Source organism: Puma concolor, chromosome C2 (assembly GCF_028749965.1).
Source record: "Puma concolor isolate L17-30 chromosome C2, mPumCon1.1.hap2, whole genome shotgun sequence".
NCBI lineage: Eukaryota > Metazoa > Chordata > Mammalia > Carnivora > Felidae > Puma > Puma concolor.
Genome location: NC_141675.1, coordinates 141,018,273 through 141,038,161, shown reverse-complemented (window position 1 = coordinate 141,038,161; position 19,889 = coordinate 141,018,273). Strand labels below are relative to the sequence as shown.

Below are 19,889 nucleotides of genomic sequence, written 5' to 3'. Positions count from 1 at the left end.
GGGAAAAGGCTCTGCCAGAAAGCTTTGATGGGTATTTTTTCAAAGAAGCACATCTATCTTGTCTGATAATTCTCCATTTTAAAAAGAAGACAGAAATTTCCCCCAAGGCAATATTGTTTTTGAATCTTAACCATAAGCTCACTAGTAATCAGGATGTTGTTCTAGAATATTATTGTGAATCTTCTTAAATAAATATGTTAGCTTCTGGTTAGGTAAAGCAAGGTGAATTTAGTGGTAAGATAAAGCAAGATAAATAAAAAACAATGGAAGATATACTTTGCTTTCTTTTTCTCTCAAATATGAATTGAATTAAGACTAAATCACAGATGAGCCAGAGTTCGTTGTTCATTTTAGAAAATAATTTAAAAATTTATAAAAGATATTTTGAATATTTAAAATGTGGCTGAGGACAGAATAGGGAATCCTAAATTGAAGACTCAATAATTTAAATTTGATATCTATATTTAAAATTAAATTTAAACTGATATTACAGTGATAATAAGGGTCATTCCATCAAGCTATAGCTATCTTAATCTTTTCCCCAATGGATAATGTTAAAGATGTAGGAAAAGGCGGTGGTGGGAAGAAATGCAGAAGAAATGGTTTAATCTATAAATTATAGTTTTTGTGCTTAGGTAAAGCAAATATACATGGTGATCACTTATGAAAAAAAAAAAACCAGGTGCCATTTCTCAAGGAGAAAGAAGAGACAGAACTTTTGGGAATCTTACACTGTTGCATTTAGTCATTGGTACTTCAGAGGAAAAAAATGAGAGATCAGGGTTAAGAAATGCAGAAGAAATATCTTTGTGTACTTCCAGAAACCTATTTCTTCTTAGATAAGCAAGAAAAGCACAATATACCCTAAGATGATTATGGCCTCTTAAAAGAACATTTGGCTACAGTATCACGTGCATTCCCTTCTGCCAGATGAGCCGGGACTGTGTTATGGTCCACACAGGCTTTCAGTGACCACATGCCAACCTCCTGCCAGGACCTTTCCTACCACGGCCTTCCTCCAGGCTGTTAAGAGTCAGGAACATACTGTAGTTACTCAGTTTTAGAAGGTAAGAAGTCAAAAGAGACCTGTCTGTCCATTGTGGAATCAGTGAAAGCGAAACCTTTGAATTCTTCTTGAAATTTATTTGAAGTTCCTTCCGAATAGTGAGATTGTCTATTTCCACCAATTTGTATGAGCAGCTGTAACTTACAATTCAAATAATTAAAATATGTGAGCCATGAATCTCTATTGCTTTCATTTATCTATCTTTTCTCAGACTATAACTGCAGGGTATATAAGCAAAAGCTAACAAAATAGGTTGCAATGAACCACGTAAAATAGTAAATTTGGGGGCCACCATGCAAAGACTTCTACAACTGAATATTTAGCAACATGGTCAACAATAAAATTCTAGGCAAATAGGTTGAATGTCCAAGGGAAATTAATATCATTGTTTTAGCATTTGTGTTGCCTGTAGTATATATAGAAAGGCAATTTTAGAGAGTTCTGCTAAAGCAAAGTTTATAAATTATTGGCATAAACCTTTACAATTATATTTGTTCAGGATCCTTACTCTATTTTGGTCATTTTAAATGGATATTATGGTGCTATAAAAACTTGAAATGGCTTAGACAATTGCAGTGACTTAAAAGGAAATCAATGCACAGAGTGCTGAATTTTACCCAATAGAAAAATAATGTTTTAATACTTAATTGTACACAAAACACAAGTCAGGCAGAAAAAAAGAGCATGAATCACTTTAGCTGATATTTTTTGTTTTTCCACAGGACAGAAAAATAACTTCACCGTAGGTCTTCCAACTGTCTGAATGGTAAAAAGCCACCACCTGGCATCTTTTTAAGATCATTGCTCTCTTCGTAAATGTCACCATTTTCATTTTGAAACCCCCTTTCGGCGCTCTGTTTTTCAGACACAAAATAATAAACTACCTGATACTTGGGTCAAAATAAATTCCTTACTTATGTGATACTGACTGGCTAATGCTGCCAGGAAACATCATGGTGAATTGCTTGCTTTTCCTGCATTGTTATCTATGTGACACAAAAAAGCTGAAGGATGTTCTAAAATAGAGAATTAGTAACATTTGCTTTATAGTCATGTTTCAGATAAATTGGTAACAAGGCTGCAGAAATGACAGAAGCTACTCTTGTTAATGTTACCACTCTAAATACTTTTTCACTACAAGCTTATCACAGCGAACTGGAAAAATGATCAGCCCTAGACTTAATCCATGGGTTTGTCTATCAGACATATGTATATTACCAAGTCACCTAATTTTATTAGCACTGGTTTTCTGAAATTTAAGGTGGGTACTATCATTGTAATATCTGCCTTTCTCACTCTAAAAATGTTTTTGGAAATGAAATGAAATTACAGAAGTTCTAAGTCTGGGGGCAAATCAGAGAAATCTACTAAGTGTTGAAACTGGTGGAATTTATTTTCTGGAACTCAGACTGAGTTAATGATTTTTTATCTCATGAAGTAGCATTGATAGGCATATAGGTTAGTAGATCTATGCAAGTACTTTTTTTTTAATGTTTCAAGTTTTTATTTACATTCTAGTTAGCTAACATACAGTGTAATATAAGTTTCAGGAGTAGAGTTTAGTGAGTCATCATTTACACATAATGCCCAGTGCTCATCGCAACAAATGCTCTCGTTAATATCCATCACCAACCTAGCCCATGACTCCCCACTTCCCCTTCAGCAACCCTCAGTTTGTTCTCTAAAGTTAAGAATCTCTTTTATGGTTTACCTCACTCTCTCTTTTTTTTTTTTCCTTCCCCTGTGTTTACCTGTTTTATTTCTTAAATTCCACCTATGAGTGAAATCATATGGTATTTGTTTTTCTCTAACTTATTTTGCTTAACATAATACTCTTTAGCTCCATCCATGTCTTTGCAAATGGCAAGATCTTATTCTTTTTGATGACTGAGTAATCCATTGTACACACACACACACACACACACACACACACACACACACACACATACACACACACCCCACTTCTTCTTTTCCATTCATCAGTTGATGGACATTTGGACCTTTGCATAATTTGGCTATTGTTGATAATGCTGCAAGAAACATCAGGGTGCATGTATTCTTTCAAATCAGTATTTTTGTATCCTTTGGGCAAATACCTAGTAGTGCAATGATAGGGTAGTTCTATTTTTAAATATTTGAGGAACCTCTAACTGTTTTCCAGAGTGGCTGCACCAGTTTTCTTTCCAACCAACAGTGCAAAAATGTTCCCCTTTTCTCTGCATCCTCACCAACATCTGTTTTTCCTGTGTTGTTAATTTTAGCCATTCTGACAGGTATAAGGTGTAGTTTTGTCCAGTTAAGAAATGAGCAGAAGACGTGAGTAGATGTTTTTCCAGAGAAGACATAGATGGCTAACAGACACATGAAAAGATACTCAACATTACTCATCATCAGGGAAATACAAATCAAAACTATGCAAGCACTTTGAAATGTCTAAAAAGAGCCCTTCTGGAACCTAAATGTGTCTGGTCCTCTAGTCTTCATGTTAATACCCATGCATTCTGTAACATGGACTGCGAGCTCATTTGAGGCCTAAGATAGAACACCAATAAGAAATTTAAAAACATTATTTATCATTAAATGATATTTTTTTTGTCCTCCTTTTTCTTCATTTATTTTCTGCACTTCACACTTAGCCACAAATAATTCAACTCCACTGGTCCTGAATTCCACTGAGTTCACCACCAAGAATTAACCATGGCTAATCAATCAGAGCCTTTTAACCATATTGTGTCAGCTGAGTTATTGCAAAATAAAACAAACAAGGTTCAATGTTTGAGAGCGAGGAGATCCATTGGGTAGGAAGTACATGAAGCAGGCATCCTAAAAGATTCAGAAAAGAGTTGACTTACAAAAATCAATGGTTAAGTTATGGTAAAGGGCGATATCTAGGGGATTAAAAGAGCAAACAAAACAAAACAAAAACCCCAAGCACATTCTTTCCCTGCTAATTCTTTATACTCAGAATGCTTACAGGTACCCAAAAGAAAGAAAAAACAAACATTGGGTCAGTCAATGCAGACTTAATGATAAATAGAAGACAACTGAATGCGAGTTCAAAGAAGAAAATTCACAAGATGACTGTTAGCATTAGCAACACAAACCCTCCATTCTGGACCTCCAACATCATCCTCAAACTGGGCTGGTTCCCCTTTCCTTTTCAATTCTGAAATGAAAGGCGATTATAGAAGAAATATACAGGCACCCATGAACTCAACGTGATCAGTGTTAACACTTGATCACATTTGGTGTAGAATAATTCTATAAGAAACACATTACAGATAACATTTTGAATTCTCTTTGTTCCTCTCTTATATTTCCTACCTCCTGCCCCCAAAGCAAACATTATTTTGAATTTTGTGTCCATCATCATATTCTACCTTCTTATATTTTAAGAAATTTTAAGGTACATATGTACATATATAAGATATATATATATATATATATATATATATATATGTACACATATATATATATATATGTACACATATATATATATACCCATAAATAATAAAAACAATGTTTTTTAATCACATAAATGTTTTCAGACTGAAAGTAGATTTGTTGCTCAATGTCATGACTAAGATACCTATGCATGTTGATACATATAGATTTGCTTTACAAATAAATTGTATATTATTTTACCACATAAACATACTACATTTTGGGGTGCCTGGGTGGCTCAGTTGGTTAAGCGTCCGACTTAGGCTCAGGTCGTGATCTCACAGTCCGTGAGTTCGAGCCCCTCGTCGGGCTCTGTGCTGACAGCTCAGAGCTTGGAGCCTGCTTTGGATTCTGTATCTCCCTCTCTCTCAGCCCCTCCCCTGCTCATGCTCTGTCTCTCTCTGTCTCAAAAATAAATAAAAACATAAAAAAATACTACATTTCATTCCTCTATTCCTATATTGATGAGCATTTTTATTATTTTATCACCATGTTGTGATAAAATTCTTTATGGAAATGTCCTTAGGCAGAAGCACTTGGAAGCTTCTTTAGGTTTTATGCCTAGAAGTGAAATAGCTGGGTAAGCTATGTATATTTTCAACTCTTATGGATATCGAATTGCTCTAGACAAGGATTACATTAGTATGCTTATCTGCAGTATGTGCATCTTCTCTCAGATTCCACGGTGCCCGATAAGATTCCCACATGCGTTTTCTTTGAGTGAATCTTTAACAGATAAAGCTTCAGAGGAATGTGCTAGAAAAACTAGGTAAGGCATCCAGTATTTTGGTTTATCCAATTCTGCTCTTGGTGAGGAACTAATATGGGATTCAGTTTAAGCAAGAGTTAGCTGGGGAGTTGGACTCCCAAGGAGAAGTCATAGTATTGAACCACAGTTCAGTTGCTAGGTGGTTACTCAGGAGACAGGGCAAGTGCAGCAGGAATAGTCAAATAACTTTACTTCCTGCTCACTAGTAGAGAGGAGCATGGTCCGCTTTGCCAACCTGACTCCTTTTGGCTCAGGCTGAGGTCGTTTGTGCCTGAAGTGAGCCAACACTTTTTAAAGAATGTTGCCCAGAAATAATACACAGAGTCATACATAGACAAATAGGAGATTTTTTCCCCCTTAGTTATACTTTTGTTCTTTGATTTTTTGGGGATGCTAAAAGTTCATAAGAGACAATCGTCACTCCAGTGCTTTTGGAATACTTTATCGTTCAGCTCAGTGAAGAATAAACAGCAACAATAATGAATAAAAATGTCCTGCTTATTAATTTTTCTAAAATGAATGAAATCTCAAGTTCAGTTACTGTAGGGAGTGTTGTGATTTGCAAAATATTCAACACCATTACAGAAGGGTAACCATTACAGTTACCCTTCTGTTTGCCTGGGGTGACTGCACTTTCCTGGCCCACCTGGTGAATGAATATTCCAGCTCATTCAAGGATTTGCTCAAGCACTGCCATCCAAGGGAATCCTTTATTGGTGCACACCCCTTGATGTTCATCTTGTCTGCACCGCGGCCCCACGTTTTCCTTTGCATATTGGTAACACATGATTCACCACATCGGAACTGTGCATTTATACATGTGTCCAAGACTTAGCAACGTTGCAAAAGAAGCAGCATGGGGGAGTAGACAAAGTGGACTCCAGATTGGACTGTCTTGGGTTGAAACCAAGGTCAGTCTGACATGAAGTGATGGAGGGTGGGGGAGGGCGATGGGGGATGGGCAAAATAGGTGAAGCGGAGTGAGAGACTCAGGCTTCCCGTTGTGGAATGAGCAAGTCACAAGAATAAAGGGCACAGCACTGGGAATACAGTCAATGATACTGTATACATTTGTATGGTGACAAATGGTAGCCACCCTTGTGGCGAGCGCAGCCTAAGGTATGGAGAAGTTGAATCACTATGTTGTACACCTAAAACTAAGGTCGCATCGTGTGGTCAACCATACTCAAACAAAACAATAAGCTTTCTGTACCTCAGTTTGCCCACCTAATAAAATGTATAACCGTTCACCTGCCGCATAATGTTGCCGTCAGGATTAATTACTATTAGTTCACATATGAAGACATTTGGGAGAGTGGCTGGTCATGGCGAGCATAGCAACATTGGTTGCTGCTGTTCTTATGTCCCTGAGGGCAGCGACCGTGTCTTCACCTATGGATCCAAAGCACCTTGCAGTATATCTGGCACATAAGTGATTGCACAGAAAACAGTTCGGTCAACACGGGTGTACCTAATATCCACGCAAGCATCTAAATAGAATATGTTTCATCCTCATTGGCACGTGTTCCATTTTTTTTTTTTTTTTACATCAGCCTCACATATGCCTGTTAGCTATTCTTTGTTTTGACAGATTCTTAGCTTAAGTTGTCACCTTCGTGGCAAGCCTGCCCCATATGTTATAAAAGGAGGCGGGGAAGCATGATAACTTTTAACAGCAGGGTGGACCCTATCGGCGGGGCGTTTGGGGACAAAGACATTTTGAAATGTTACATTATCTCAGCTACAAGCTGAGAAACACATTTATTTATAGATTCTACTAGAAGGTGCTGTCCTCCCTCCCTCACCATGATAGATGATTGTGTTTGGAGAAGACTGGATTGTTTTAAGAGCCTCACATAAATTGTTAGAGACAGTCTGTGAGGTAAAAATTACTTTTTAATGATAAAAGTGTTTATTTCCAAATCAGATGTTGTCTTTGATGACAAATGATTTCTCCCAGGATATAATGTTAAATGAAAATTTTGTGTGCACACCGAAAATATTTTACACTGAAAATCTTACCTTTGTTTGTCTTCCAATTAGCATAGCAGAGTAAATATTGTCGGGACTGTCAATAAATGGAATCGCATGGTTTCTTAGAAATGTATGCTCACTTCAGAATTCTAGCTCGTTTGTCAGGCATCTGTTTTTCAGATAAATGGGAATTCATGTGGATATATGTAATATGAACCTGTGATGTTTTATCCAGGATATTAGAATAGTGGATCATGCCCTTGTTGATGTTGTAGCCTGTAACTCACAGGCCTTCTTTAAAGGTAACATATTATAGGGTAGTTTTTTAATTTTTTGAGGAACCTCCACCCTGTTTTCCAGAGTGGCTGCAACCCAGCAATAGCACTGCTAGGAATCTACCCAAAGGATACAGGAGTGCTGATGCATAGAGGCATATGTACCCCAATGTTTATAGCAGCACTTTCAACAATAGCCAAATTATGGAAGGAGCCTAAATGTCTATCAACTGGCAAATGGATAAAGATGTGGTCTATATATACAATGGAAAACTACTTGGCAATGAGAAAGAATGAAATCTGGCCATTTACAGCAATGTGGATGGAACTAGGGGGTGTTATGCTAAGTGAAATAAGTCAGTCAGAGAAAGACAGATATCATATGTTTTCACTCATATGTGGATCTTGAGAAACTTAACAGAAGACCATGGGGGAGAGGAAGGGGGAAAAAAGTTACAGAGAGGGAAGGAGGCAAACCATAAGAGACTGTTAAGGACTGAGAACAAACTAAAGGTAGATGGGGGGGGTAGTGGGGGAGAGGGGAAAGCGGGTGATGGGCAGGGAGGAGGGCACTTGTTGGGATGAGCACTGGGTGTTGTATAGAAACCAATTTGACAATAAATTATATTAAAAAAAAGATTGGCTGTAAAACAAAACAAAACAAAATAAAGGTGGCCTATTATAACTTGGGTAGATTTTGATGAGTCTAATAAAGATAATACAGAAATAAAATTAATTAAAGTTAAATTTACCAGTTGTTTTATACGCTGTACCAATACCTGGATTCCTGAACTTACAGAAAACGTAATTATGAAAAGAGAGAAAATGGAGGAAAGCTCATCACAGATGGAGAAGGTGAGGGAAATGTACGTTACACTCACTGAAAACCAGGTGGTATTCGTACTTGGAATGGTGGAAAATTAAATTTAGATGTACATGATTTGTGTTCACACAAAGGTCTTGTTCTAAGCTTATTAGAAAGGATCAATTCAATATATGATACATTTATCAATTTTTATAGCTCATGTCTCCTGTGCCATAACACAAAATGGAGTCCACATTTTCCATTTTAAAGATTGGGAGATTTAAGAGAAGGCCAAATGTTTGTAAAGTAATTTCTGAACTAGTTTTATTCGTAGGCGACTTTCTTTTTTTTCTGATGGGTATCTCTCAGTAGAGGTGGCTTTAGAATCCCTTTTAAAGAGAGTAACTTAAATTGTTAAATTTAGACAACCTGGTGTCAACTGACTATATAATATTGTAACATGACTTTTAAGCTGTGTAAGTTCATGGAAGCTTCAGTTCATAGTATAAATTCATGTTGGCTGGGAATGTATTTTTACATTTAATTTCATTGTTTCTGAAAATCATTAGCTTCTTAATAACTTGGTGATTATCTAAAAAAGAATATTTTTAAGAGATTCAGTGTTCTCTGTGTAACATGTTGAGCATATTTGAAATATAGATGAAATCTTCTTCTATTGAACCCTATTTTCATTAAAAGGAATTTATGACAGCATAATTAAAAGATTAGAAATCGGCTTACTGTGTGTGGAAAAGTAACTTTATCATTTGATCATTTTAATTTTGAATATAATAAAAGGCAACCAATATTTTTAATAAATTCATTTCCAACTAAGTTAACTAAATGATTGCTCATAATTAGACATACTATTGAAAGAGTTCTATCGTAATTTTATTCAACATATCCTTGAAGATTTATTGCTAAAAACCAAAAGTCAATTTATCAAAGATTTAAAATTTTATCAGCATCAGTGCTAACTACTATTGAAATTTTATATTTGTGCTACTTTTCTCCTAGATTCATAGTAAAAGATAATTGGATCAAGTTTGGTATTTAAACACTCAACTTTCATTGAAATGCTTAAGTTATTTTTAGGGATTCTGTAGAAAGTTATGACTATTAGCTATATTAAAGGCAAAAGACTGTAGAAAAGGTTAGCTGCAATCTAAAGACACAGTCACCAATTTTTTAATTTTTTTTTTTTTTTTTTTTAAATTTTTTTTTTCAACGTTTTTTATTTATTTTTGGGACAGAGAGAGACAGAGCATGAACGGGGGAGGGGCAGAGAGAGAGGGAGACACAGAATCGGAAACAGGCTCCAGGCTCTGAGCCATCAGCCCAGAGCCTGACGCGGGGCTCGAACTCACGGACCGCGAGATCGTGACCTGGCTGAAGTCGGACGCTTAACCGACTGCGCCACCCAGGCGCCCCTCCAATTTTTTAATTTTAATATGGGAATCAGCTTCTCCTAGAAGGCCCCTGAATAAAAATTATCCTTTATTTGCAATATTAAGAAGGATTTGAAAGAAGTGTGAGTGATTGACAATAAATGTCTCACCATTGTTAAAACATTTAGATCAAAGCGTGAAAATCTTCGTCCATCTTCTAGCAATTTTATCTGTTGTGACAGCCCTGTTGCCTCTAGACTGGCTCACTGGGAGGAAACTCCATGCTTCTGATGTACATTAATATAAATCCCCTAAAGAGCTCCAAGAAATGTGCTGTGATTCTGACAGAGGCCTGGTCAGAAGTTGCAGGATGGTCACTCAAAGCAGTTGGGTGGCATAGTGCACCTCCTTCTCCCCCTCCCCCCCAACTCACTGGTTGTTCAGATAGCACCCCTGGATTTGGGTGTGCCTGTGTTGTGTCATCATCAGACACCTCCCTGTGATCTCGCACCTGCTCGGGTGACTGGACATGCAATTTGGAAAGAGGAGGACCAGGCATACATGATGCCAAACTCCAGCCTTGAATCTTTTCTCACGTGCCCCTTGTTTTCACCAATGCCTTCTGGTCATTTGCCCTCGGAGGAAGTTGAAGGTTCTCTGTGGGTCTTTTCTGTTCAGCCCCATGGGAGTTTTTCGTCTCTGGTATGTGGCACCAGGGGCAGACCCAAGTAGAAATGTCGGGGGATGGGGGTTCTCATCCCTGTCTCCCCTCTCTGGAAACTGCACAGACAGGACAAGCTCAGTTTTGACCTCTGTGTAAGAGATAGGAGAGGGACGGCACCTAAGAGCTGCTACAGGAAAAGGCCTCCATGTGGGGGCACTTGCATTTTCCAGCCAGACGACAGGCCAACCTGGCTCACCTGAGCTCCCACCATCAGTGTCCCCTTGCCACCCTCCTGCTGATAGCCTTCAAGTTCTGCTGCCCCTACAGCCGTTTATGCTCCCCCTCCTGGAACTAGCCAGAGCCCCAACAAATGTGCTGGCCACTCTGTCACTGCCTACGGAGGGAAGATGGTCCAGTGGGGCTGAGTAGACTGCGCTTGTCATAGAAGCCCTTTTCTGGGGTTCATACACCTCCCTCAGCCTTGCCCATCTGTAGTGGTGATGGTAGAGGCATTCCTGATACCCTCTTTAGCACACGCCCAAAGCTTTTCCTTCATGAACTTGGTTTGGAGCAAACTTCTCACCAACATACATTCTTAAACTGGTGGGTGAGAGAATATTAAAGTCACAGTGTGTCAACACCTAAAACACGTTCACTGCATACATATACTCACTCACAATCACCTTGTAACAAAGACATCCCCTTCCTCCCTTAAATGAAGACGCATACCTCTAAGGCTTTATTTCTAAGACTTTACGTACCGAACTTTCTCACATTTTCCCTCACTGCTCCAGACTGAGGTGTACTGTATGTGCAAACAAGTCTCGGGTCAAAATCACCAATGTGCTGCTCGTGCTCTTTCCTTTGGAAAGAAATTTCTCCTCTCCTTCCCCCCTGCCTCCCATACTCTTCTCACTTGTCCTCTCTCCTCTCCTCTTTCCTCCATTCTTTTTTCCTTTCCTTCCTTTTTCTTCTTTCCTTCCTTTCTTTTACAAACTAATTTTTCACAAACAAAAATGTATCCTGACACTGATTGGACATGAACAAAGTTACTTTTAGAGTGACGCTTTTCAGAATAAACATAAAAAATGATATTCACCATTCACTAATTATGAGACTTCCAGATATTAGGGTTATGAAATATATTTTAGCGGGTACTGTTTTCATGGAAAAAGGACTAGGGGTATTTCTGGGAAGAATTCATTCAGGCGCTAGTACAGATGACATGAGCAAAGCAAGAATCATTAATTACTGGTGGAATAGTTCATTATTTGACGAGACTGAATGAATTTTGTGTTCTACATTTCCTCTCCAGTCTTCTCTCCAGGGATAGAATTTCAGTGTTCTGAGCAGAGAAGCCAGGTGTGTTATGAGAACATAAAATTTCCTTTTTTAACTCCATGAAATTGATTTAAGAGAACATATTTGCTTTCCTGCAATTGAGAGAAATTAAAAATACCAACTCCCCTCGGTAATGTTTTACTTTCTTTGGTGGCAGGTCAGTTGCTCCCATGAGCAGTTTTTTATACCCCGAAAGCCTCAGGAATGTGGCCAATCAACACCCACTTGAAAAAAAAATCTATACTGATAAATGGTGTCATAAATAAGCAAAGGCATGCAATAATAATGGTTTTTTTAAAAAATAGAAATTGAAAGAAAGGAAATAAAGTATATCGATTAACCAAGACTTCCCAAACAAAAACCTAATTTTTTTCAATATTTTATAATGCAATTATTCATGTGTATTCACGAAAGTTCCATTAACTCTGCCTATTTACTAGGATTTTCTAAGAAAAAAAAGAAAATCACCATGTTAGCCAGACGTAGTATTTTTTTCAGTTTATTTATTTATATATTGTATGTCTTGCTAGACTTCATTATCAAAAAATGACATGCCCACTGCTCACAGCAGCTGCAATCCATTAGCCTAATGGATTGGGATTATAGGTTGCCTTAGGAATTGTCTATTGTGTGGCAAAATCAAATGTAAACCCTACTGTGAAAAGTCTTGACACTATTAAATGTGAAAAATACAATGTGCTCAAGAAAATGTTAAGAAAAGAAATGTAGAGTGTTTGACTAACCAACCAGAAAGTAATATGAAGTTTATGCCAAAATAGAAACGACCCGTGTTTTCTTGTTGTTTTAGCAGAGTGATCATTATGGACTCTCATTCCCCACCCAGCAGGGCTGGCTGAACAGTGGGTCCTAACTGATTAATTATCTCCTTTTCCTACCAAATACTGGCCATAGACTATTTGTATACACGTCTATTCTTGCTCCAAATTCTATCTTATGAATGCTTTTCATTCATTCAACAAAAACATCTGAGAGCCTGCTCTGTACACACAGTGTGAAGGTGTAAGGCTTATAGATGTGCCAAAGCTGGCGAATAACACAAGGAAAGTCTTGCCGCTTGTCACGCTGTCAGAGGCTGTCAGCCCTTTCCTCTCAGCTATGTCATAGGGCACCGTTTTTACCCGGGCCACACAAGTGCTTCCGGGAGTTTTGTGGCTGGGGTCAGATCTGCAAGGAATAGCCTGGGCTTTGCCACGCTTAAGTTCAGTATTGACTGAGAAAAGGGAAGCGAAGAAAAGAAAGGTCCAGCTTTTCTTCCAGAGGCCACCTAATGCTGACAAAGGAAGTGGTTGCCCAGTGACGTGAGTTGCCTTTGACAGGCAGTGCAGCAGGGACCCTTGAAGAGGGGCCTGTGTGCTGTCTGACCTGGAAAGGAGTGGACCTCGCTGCCATTGCTTTAGTGGACAGTGTCAAGGTCCCTAGACTCACCTCTTCAAACCTATAGAGATAATGTAGCCCTGAAGGATCATTTGTGACATGTCCTGTCTATCCTCTTTGGTGTCTTTCATTGCTTTGTCTGAGGATAGCTTTTTCATATATAAATGTCTGTTATTCACATTGAAAATAATATATATATATATACATATAATATATATTCTTTGAATAATATATATATTTGAATAATATATATATTTGAATTTTATATATATTTGAATTATATATATATGTATATATATATATGAATACAATGCTCAGTTACATAAAAGTTTAATTCTCAGGGCATAACAGCAAGATCAAAACTCTAAATCTATAGGAGATGTTATTCTGAAATACACATCTTGGAAAGAGACAAGGACACAGGAAATAAATTAGATCTAAAGCTCCCAATGTTCCAGAGGTAAATATAAATCTTAATTTTTGTAAGTACAATACTAGCTTTTCATCTGAATAGTTTAGAAAAGAAAACAAAAGTTGAATCAGTATGCTAACATTTAATTTTCATCTAGGAGAAGGTTCTTTTGAATGTTGTGTTAACTTCTCCAAAGGGGAACAAGTAATCTTCCTGTCTTTGTTTTTCTCTCTCTCTCACATACTGTGTTATGCAAACAGATTCATTCATCACACGCAAACAGAATTCATAATATTTATTTAATCCAGTAGTCTTTAGTAGCATTTTTTATGTACTTAGCACTGTTAAGGTGCAGAGAAAAAGAGAGAGTAAATTGCTTCCTGACCTCCAGCCTGTCCCATGGAAAATGGGACATTCACTCTCATCAACTCATTCAACAGATGATTGTTGTGTGCTTCTTTTGTGCCGTTTATGCATGCATGTGTTAGTTAAGTCATGAATAAGTGAAATGCTAAAGTATGAGGGGCTGGGTTCAAGGAACTGGAAAATTGATGACCGGGGGGAAGCTAAGTGAACTAGGTAGAGAGACTAGGATTCTAAAGCACAACAAAATTGCAGAAGGTAGATTCCAGGTACCTGCCAGAAAGGCAAAAATGAAGTAAAACCAGCCATTTCAAATGCAACCAACCATTTCAAGTGCAGAGTGGACAGAGGCTGGGGAAAGAGCTGTGTCAGCCCCCAGCTTGTTGGGGAACTGGGGTATGATCAAGGGCAGGATGAGAAAGAAGGGGGCTCTGAAGTGAGCGCTTGGGTGAAGGGGTCAGATCTGGATACAGTGAGGGGGAAGGGGAAGCAATTTTGCTGGTGAGGTGGGATTACAATTTGTGCACAGCTTTGGAAGTCAGAGTGAGAATTGCAGGTGAAGCTGAGAGGAACAGTAAAAAAATAAACAACAACAACAAAAAACCCCAAACAAAACTGGAGCATTTGAAAGAGAATGTGATTAATAACTAATAAGTTTATTAATCACTACTCCAAAGGAAAGGTTTACCAATGATTGCTTCTGGTTCTGATTGTTCAACTTTACCTGCATTATGTAAATATTGTCTTATGCTTCAAATACATTGCTTAATTAAGTTCTTATGGTTACTATAACCTATACCTGAAAGTATCTTTTAAAGTAATATTTTAAAAAGCAATATTTTATTTCCTATATAAGCATTACAGATAGATATTTGGGGATTGGAATTTTTAAAGGGTAGTCAGAGAAGAGTCTCTATACAGAGATACCTTGGTTATTCTTGAGATTTTCTCTGCCATACCAGTTTTGATATTCGGCATGCTGATTTTCTTGGAAAAAAAAAGCCCATTTGGAATTTTACTGGAATTGCATTAAATCAACAGAAATGTAAAATTCGGCACCCAATTCTAATGCAGGAGGGGGTTTCCCACACATCCAAGGAATTCTCTGCAACACCAGCTGGTGTCCTACAATTCAACTCAATTCTGACACAATCTACCTGGAGATGGTGTCATATCTTACAGATTAAGGGCTTGGTCCTACAAGACTGCCACCCTCTTCACCCCAACTTCAGATGCTACTTACAAGCTCCTGACCTACTGGCTATAGATCAGAGATTCCAATAGTCTTCACCTTGAGTTTGATTAATTTGCTAGAATGGCTCACAGAACTCAGAGAAGCATTTTACTTACTGAATCGGGTTTATTATAAAAGGATATAACTTGGGAACAACCTGTTGGAAGAGATGCATGGGGCAAGGTACGTGAGAAGGAGCTCAGAGCTTCCATGCTGTTCCTGAGCACTCCACCCTCTCCAAATCTGCACATTTTCCACAACTCAGAAGTTCTCTCGACACTGTCCTTTGGGGTTTAACTGAGGCTCCATCACAGAGGCATACTTGATTAAGTCATGGGCAATTGATGATTATTTCAACCTCCAGTCCCTCTCCCTTTCCTGGATGTTGGCGGGGGCGGGGGGGGGGAGAGGGTGGAACTAAAAGTTCTAACACTGTAATCTCTTGGTTGGCTCCCCTAGCAACCAGCCCCCATCCTTAGGTGACCTAATGACTTTCCAAAAGTTACCTAATTGACCATATAATTATGGATCCATTTCTGGGTTTTCTTTTCTGTTTCATTGATCTATGTGTCTTTTTTTTTTGTGCCAGTACAATACTGTCTTGATGACTACAGCTTTGCAATCTAGCTTGAAATCTATAATCATGATGCCTATACCTTTTCTTTCCTTTTTCAAGATTATTTTGGCTATTTGGGTCTTTTGTGGTTCCATACGAATTTTAGGATTGTTTGGTCTAGCTCTATGAAAAATGCTGATGGTATTTTGAGAGGAATTTCATTAAATATGTACATTGTTTTGGGTAATATAGACATTTTAATAATATTTGTTCTTCTAATCCAGGAGCATGGAATGTTTTCAATTTCTTCGTGTCATCTTCAATTTTTTCCATAAGTATTCTATAGTTTTCAGAGTATAGTTCTTATACCAGTTTGATTAAGTTTATTCCTCAAAAAAGCAGGAAAGAATATCCAATGGAAAAAAAAGCAGTCTCTTCAACAAATGATGTTGGGAAAACTGGACAGCAACATGCAGAAGAAAGAAGCTGAACCACTTTCTTATGCCATACACAAAAATAAATTCAAAATGGATGCAAGATCTAAATGTGAGACAGGAAAACATCAACATCCTAGAGAAATATGCAGGCAGCAACCTCTTTGATATTGGCCATAGCAACTTCTTCCTAGACATGTCTCCAGAGGCAAGAAAAACAAAAGCAATAATGAACTATTGGGACTTTGTCAAGATAAAAAAACTTCTGCGTAGTGAAGGAAATAATAAACAAAACTAAAAAGCAACCTTCAGAGTGGGAGAAAATACTTGCAAATGACATATCTGATAAAGGGTTAGTATCTGGATGGCTCAGTTGGTTAAGCATCCAACTCTTGATTTTAGCTTAGGTCATAATCTCATGGTTTATGGGATTGAGCCCTGCCTCTGGCTCCATGCTGATACTGTGGGGCCTGTTTGGGATTCTTTCTCTCCATCTCTCTCTGCCTCTCCCCTGATCATGCTCTCTCTCTCTCTCTCTCTCTCTCTCTCTCCCTCTCAAAATAAATAAATAAACTTTAAAGTACTTACCAAACTCAACACCCAAGTAACAAGTAATCCAGTTAAGAAATGGGCAGAAGACATGAATAGCTTCTTTTCCAAAGAGGACATACAGATGGTTAAGACGATGAAAAAATGCTTAACATCATTCATCATCAGGGAAATACAAGTCAAAACCACAATGAGATGTCACCTCACACCTGTCAGAATGGCTAAAATTAACAACTCAGGAAACAACAGATGTTGGTGAGGATGTGGAGAAAGAGGAAGATTCTTACACTGTTGGTGGGACTACAAACTGGTGCAGCTACTCTGCAAAATAATATGGAGGTTTCTCAAAAAGTTAAAGTTAAAACTACCCTAAGATTCATTGAACTACTAAGTATTTACCCAAAGGATACAAAAATACTGATTCAAGGACATACATGCACGCCAATGTTTGTAGCAACATTATCAACAATAGCCAAACTATGGAAAGAGCCCAAATGTCCATCGGTTGTTAATGGATACAGAAGAGGTGGTATATATGTGTGTGTGTGTGTGTGTGTGTGTATAGACACACATATACACACACACACAGACACACACACACACATATATACATACAGTGGAACACTACTCAGCCATCAAAAAGAATGAAACCTTGCCATTTGCAATGATGTATATGAAGCTAGAGTGTGTTATGCTAAGTGAAGTAAGTCAGTAAAAGACAAATACCATATGATTTCATGTATATGTGGAATTTAAGAAACAAAACAGATGAACATAGAAGAAGGAATTAAAAAAGAGAGAGGCAAACCATAAGAGACTATTAACTATAGAGAACAAATAGAGGGTTGACGGAAGGGAGGGGGATGGGGAGATGGGCTAAAAGGGTGATGGGTATTAAGGAGGGCACTTGTTGTGGTGAGCACTGGGTGTTATATGTAAGTGATGATACACTAAATTCTATTCCTGAAACTAATATTACACTATATGTTAACTAACTGGAGTTAAAATAAAACACTGAAATAAAATAAAAACAAAAGTCACAAAATTTGAAATTTCATATTTCATAAATAAGAAAACCATCACGAAAGTGATGGTTTTAGGCATCTATTGGGGGTCTTAATGAAATACACCTTCATAGCTCTTATCACTTAGGAAATTCCGCTGATTTAAGGAGCTGTGTGCCAGAAACAGGGAAGAAGAAATATGTATTTCTTATGAATCATAATACAATATCACACTTATTCACATTTTTATAAAATGAGTTCTTGCTCTCAATGAACATTGTATTTCTCTATGTATTTTCTTCTACAACATCTATCACTGATCTCTCATCATTAAAGAATGCATTCTGTTGTTTCTATACTGTTGTAAATTATATAATTTTGAATGCTATTTTATAAATATTCATTTCTGATATATCAGAATAAAATTGATTATTTTATTTTATTTATTTTTAACTTTTTAAAATTTATTTTTGAGAGAGAGAGAGACAGAGTGTGAGCAGGGGAGGGGCAGAGAGAGAGGGAGACACAGAATCTGAAGCAGGCTCCAGGCTCTGAGCTGTCAGCACAGAGCCTGATGTGGGGCTCGAACTCATGAGCCCTGAGTTCATGACCTGAGCTGAAATCAAATGCTTAACTGATTAAGCCACCCAGGTGCCCCTGAAATTGCTTTTTTATAAATTTCTCTTTTATTGAATTGTCTTGCTAAACCTTATATTAATTTTAATATTGTCTTTGGATCTGCAAAATTTTTGTTCTGGAATTTCTTGTAGTCAATTATATACAATTATTTCTTTTCAGTTCCACACATTTTTATTTTATTTTTTTCACACCACACTGGAGAATCTCCTACTCAATGTTGAATGGAAGCTGTGATAATTAGTAGAATCCTTATCATGCTCCCAACCATAAAAAGGATGCTTCTAATATTCACTGTTCATCATGAAGGTTTCTGCAGGATTTGGGTAGATTATTTATATTAAGTTAAAGGTCTTTTACTGTCCTCTTTGTGAATTTTGTCTGACTTCTTCAAATCCATTTCCAGCTCACCATTTTGAAGTTCAGGTGTGTCTGCTGTTTAGCCCACTCACTGTGGTTTACATTTCAATAACTGTTATTTATTGTTCTAAAACTTGTGCTTATTATATTCATGATTTTGTTTGTTTTAACCTTCCTAGCCAATACCGGCAATCCCTTCTTTCTTGGTTATTTTTCTAAATTCCATCTTTTATCCCACTGAGTACTTTATACATAGCTATTTTATAGTCTGTTACTGTTAATATTCTGTTGCTGATATGTCCAACAGCTAATGCCTGGGAGGACAAGGTTTTTGGTTTTTTTTCTTCTGAGTCTCACTTATTTCTTTGTGTGTTTTGTATATACACATAGTCCCCCCTTAAATGTGGTTTTATTTTCTGCAGTTTCAGTTACCAGTGGTCAACCTCAATTCCGTATCAGATGATCCTCCTGATGTCTTGTCAGAAGCTCAACAGTAGTCTAACATTACACATCACAGTGCCTACGTCACTTACCTCACTTCGTCTCATCATGGAGGCATTTTATCGTCTCCCATCATCACAAGACGGGTGAGTACAGTGCAATAAGAGAGAAACCACATTGAAAGAGAGAGACCACATTCATATAAGTTTTATTATAGTCTATTGCCATAATTATTCTACTTTATTATTAGTCATTGTTGCTAATCTCTTACTGTGTCTAATTTATATCTAACTTTAGCATAGATATGTATGTATAGAAAAAAACATTATATAGGGTTCAGTATGATCTATGGTTTCAGGCATCTATTGGGGTTCTTAAAATGTGTCTTTTATGATAAGTGGGAACTATACATATATATACACACACACACATATGTGTTCAAGTATATATACATAACAACATATAAATAACACATCATACATATATAAAAACATCATATATAGAACATATATAAAATGTGTATTTTCAAATTTAAATTAATCTTGGACAATTTTGAAGGCCAAAATCACAGCCTTTTCTTTAAGGGTCATTGGCGTTTTGTGTATGTGAAAGCTGGAGTCCGTTACCCTCCTGTGATCTGTTTAACAGCTTTTAGTAGTCCGGATTTAATGCAAATATCTCAGGTTTGGCCTCCAAACATTTATTGGATATGGTTTAGTCCCTCAGACTTATCTGCTCACCTACTCTGGTCCCCACTCTTGTTCTTTTCCTTCCTTTTC

General features: G+C 37.4%; 1 pseudogene; it reads right to left on the bottom strand.

Annotated features, from left to right (window-relative positions):
• The window catches only part of LOC112849794 (small ribosomal subunit protein eS6-like), a 74,106-nt pseudogene extending 68,053 nt beyond the window's left edge, over positions 1–6,053 (bottom strand).
• Positions 6,054–19,889: the final 13,836 nt, after the last annotated feature.